This window comes from Staurois parvus, unplaced genomic scaffold (genome assembly GCF_062004578.1).
Source record: "Staurois parvus isolate SC_StPar_1 unplaced genomic scaffold, SC_StPar_1.0 ptg000290l, whole genome shotgun sequence".
Lineage (NCBI taxonomy): Eukaryota > Metazoa > Chordata > Amphibia > Anura > Ranidae > Staurois > Staurois parvus.
The window spans coordinates 2,358,724-2,362,872 of record NW_028318086.1 but is presented as its reverse complement, the minus strand read 5'-3'; the positions used below and the strand labels follow the sequence as shown (position 1 = coordinate 2,362,872).

General features: G+C 47.0%; 1 pseudogene; it reads right to left on the bottom strand.

Annotated features, from left to right (window-relative positions):
- Nucleotides 1–2,117: 2,117 nt before the first annotated feature.
- Nucleotides 2,118–2,274, bottom strand: LOC149458270 (U2 spliceosomal RNA; annotated as a pseudogene).
- Between the last annotated feature and the right edge of the window lie 1,875 nt (nt 2,275–4,149).

The following is a 4,149-nucleotide window of genomic DNA, read 5'->3' as shown; positions in this document are numbered from 1 at the left end:
ATTTTCAAATTTCCCGCCATCAGCGGCGCCCGTACGTCCCGACGTCACAGGGACCGGAACACGGAAGCCGGATGCCGGCATCGGCCGGAGGAGATGGCCGGGGACGCTGCAGGGGACACATCGAGGGAGTGAAGGACAAGGTAAGTGCTGCAGGTACTCCCTATGCAGCGCCGCATAGTAAGCCCGAGTGTAGCTCGGGGTTACCGCTTTTGGCACTGACATTTTACCCCGAGCTACACTCGGGAATACCGCCAGGGAGGTTAAAGAGTTTTTTTAAAGCAAGACTGAAAACGCTTTCTTTGATGCACAAATTGCCCTATAGGTACCAAAGACAAGGGAGTCAATTCACTAAAGATTACCACATGCGATAACATGGTCACGTGACTCATTTGATGAAATTATCGCATGTGGTAAAAAAAAGTCCAATTCAAAAACTGTAGCTGCTGACTTTAAAAAAACAGCCCCTTACCTGTCCCACGATCCCGCGGTGCCCCCCGCAGCCCGTTTCACTGGCCGTCCTGTATTCCAGGCGCCGGCATCCTCAGTGGGGATACCCGGCTGGGACAGCTTGCGACTCCACAGCCGGGTACCCACTGCGCATGCGTGACTAGTGCTGCGCTTCCCGAATGGCCCCGTAATCTTCTGGGACCTGTCACGTGTCCCACAAGACTTCAAGAAGGGAGGGGGGAGAACAACTTTCGTTTCCAATCGCCTAGGCGATCGCAGAGGAAGTGGGAGCGGATATCTGTCAAACTCCCCAAAGGTGCCAATCCTTAATGGGGAGCGGGGGGACCAATCTTTAAAGCGAAACTTCCCCCTTTGGGTGGAACTCCGCTTTAATTACCGCAAATTTCTTAGTAAAATTGCACATTTGCAAAAGATTTACTGCATGCGTTATTTTACTGCATTTTTTCAGTCGTTCTTTAACTTTTAGTGAATTGACTCCGAGATCTTCTGGATCAGGCTGTGATATTCATGTAGAAACCCCAACTATCTATCCTTGGAGAAACAAGAATGTTGGATATTTTTGGATAATAGTTATAGTTGACCATGAGTTTTATAAAACCTATAGAAGTGAGATGACATTCGGCCAGCTCAACTTCAGAATCCATTTTACGACACTCTAGAAGTGCCTATACTCCCTTATGGGAAGTACTATCATCCCTAAATTGAGTCACATAAATACAGAAATAGAGGCTTTTTTAAGGTACCAATGCTATTATATTATTATTATTATTATTATTATATTATTGTATTATATTATATTATATTATAAATCCATATTTTTATTCAACTATAACTAAAGCTATTTTTTTTTTTTTTTTTAAGTCCGCAAACGTGCAACTATAACGAAAAAACCCGTAAGTGTTCACAAAAAAAGTGCAAGTGCAAAACACCACACGAAAAAGTGCACTTAGGGGTGTGCTGTGTCCTACCCCTAAAGGGGCTTGGACCGCTTACCCTGATCCCCCGGGGCACGGAGCTCCTGACGGGGACAAGGTTCCCAATTGGTCCTCCTGGCCAAAAGGCCTGGTGGACCACCGTTCCCTATGCCCAGCCGAAGCCGGACATCCAGTACTAGGCAAGGGGACTCTCCCGAAGAAGAGTCCCCTAGGGATCAGGGGAGGAAGGAACCGTATGGCCACACATCCTCCCCCTAGACTTCAGGGTAGGCCCGAGGACCCACACCCTCCATCCGTGAAAAACACACACATAAGAGCAAAAAAATGACAAACGTGGGAAGTGCATAATAAATAAAGAGAAAGAAAAAATAAAAAAGTGGTACCGTGCCGAATTGTGCACAGACCAGGCCCTGAGGCCCGTAGCAAAAATTGCCCTGGACTTAGCCAAAAGGCCTGGTCCTTAGGGCGCAGTGCAAAAAGATGTGTAAAAACAGTGGCCAAGTGTCATTTTCACACCGTAAGGTCCCACACCCAAGTGTTACTAGTGACACCCCTGAGCGCGTCTCCCCAGGGGGCACTGAGTTTGCAGACTTTTTGCGTCCCCAGCCCCTGGCCAGACCAAGGTAGCTTGCTCAAATCAGGAGGTACTGGGTCTTTCCAGCCTTCCCAGAGGAATTACTCCCGAGGCCCCGGACGAATCATGGCGCTCCCTGGTTTCTGTCCCTCCGGTCCAGCCTTCCGGACCCCCATCATACCAGTGAGGGTACTATCCAACCAACCCCACAAAGACAGAGTGGTCGGGAGCACCCCCACTGGACACTGATAAGAACAGATACTACACTTGATCTTAGCCAAAAGGCCGAGAAGCGATAACTAAACTAACTATAACTAAAGCTATTTCCATTAACCAGTTTACAATGCACTGCGGACAGGCAGCTGCTGTAGGCAAAATGATGCTATGGGTAGCTTTGTAAATGAGGGGAAACTCATGGATGACTTCCACCATCCAATCATAGCTGGGTTTTTTTATTTTCCTTGCATGTGATTGTGTATTCTTTGTAAAGTAAAGCTTCACTTCATTTACTAAGCTCTGGAGCAGAGTCTACTGAAAGGGCCGAGCAGGGGCGGACTGACCATTTGGAAACTCGGGCACTGCCCGAGGGCCCGGGGTCAGTAGGGGACCCCATGAGATGCCCCTGGTACCTTTTTCATAGGCTTTTTTGAGTTTGGGCAAGGACACAGGGGCCCCATGATCCCCTATTGCCTGGGGGCCCCATGAGTTGTTAGTCCGCCCCTGGGGCCGAGTCTATTTGCCTTTAGTAAATCAACCCCTGTAAGTATACTTCTTGTATTACAAAATGTGTTTCTTCACAAAATCCATAAAAGCCAATCAGTTATAAAAAAAACACATTGGGATGGATTTACTTTAAGGCACATAGACTGTGCACTTTGCAAGTGCAGTTGCATTATTTTTCCCCAGAGCTTATTAAATGTGGTAATCCTCTGCTAATTTCCATCATCCATCCATCCAGTCTATTTGACTTTAGTAAATCAACCCCATTGTGTCTAGCGTGTAGCATCAATAATTTTTTGTCAACTGAGCCATGCATTGACAGCCCCCCTATCAAATGTTTCAAATAACAACATGTACATTCCAAATACAATAAGTCATATTTCATCAAGAAACTGTTGTAAAAGGCAGGGGTGGGCTTGACACATCTCCATGGATTTTGTGGATGGATGTGTGAATAAAGAAGGGCAGACTTGTACACTTCATATACTGCATGTATAAGGGGATAGATATATTTATACGTTTGTGTTTTTTCTTCTTTGAAGGACATATTATTGGATGCAAATACATCCTCGAGAAAGTGTACATTGCTCCAGGAAACATGTCGGATGGATAATCAGTTGTGCACAGGGGTGGACTGACCATTTGGAAACTCGGGCACTGCCCGAGGGCCCGGGGTCAGTAGGGGGCCCCATGTGATGCCCCTGGTACCTTTTTCATAGGCTTTTTTGAGTTTGGGCAAGGACACAGGGGCCCCATGATCCCCTATTGCCCGGGGGCCCCATGAGTTGTCAGTCCACCCCTGTGTACAAGCAATCGAAGACGCAAACTTGCTTGTACAATCAGTGGGAGGGGACATCCCCCCTCCCACCACCTTCCGCGGCTTTCTTGGGATCTCCCGTCCCACACGTCTGCCGGATGGCCGGACAGCTGAACAAGGCCGGAATTGACTTTGATTGGCGCTCCTTTATAGTAAACCGGAAGTGATGACCTGACACCACTTCCAATATAATTGGAAACTTTTGGCGCCATTTTTAAAAATCTGAAAGCATTCAAAAACACAGATCTTGGTGGCCCCATGAGTTGTCAGTCTGCCCCTGGTTGTGCATATTGTGAATATACGTCTAGGACAGTGGTTCTCAACCTGTGGGTTGTGACCCCTTTGGGGGTCGAACGACACTTTCACAGGGGTCGCCTAAGACCATTGGAAAAACACATATTTCCGATGTGTAAAGAGCAGCTACTGTGTTGAAAGCAGCTACTGTGTTGAAAGCAGCAGTATTGGAGGTAAAACGACACTCATGAATTATAATTTCTGGGTAAATAATTTTATGGTTGGGGGTCACCACAACATGAGGAACTGTATTAAAGGGTCACGGCATTAGGAAGGTTGAGAACCACTGGTCTAGGATAATTGTTATGGATTGTCTGTCTGTGCAAACCTTCACAATTGTG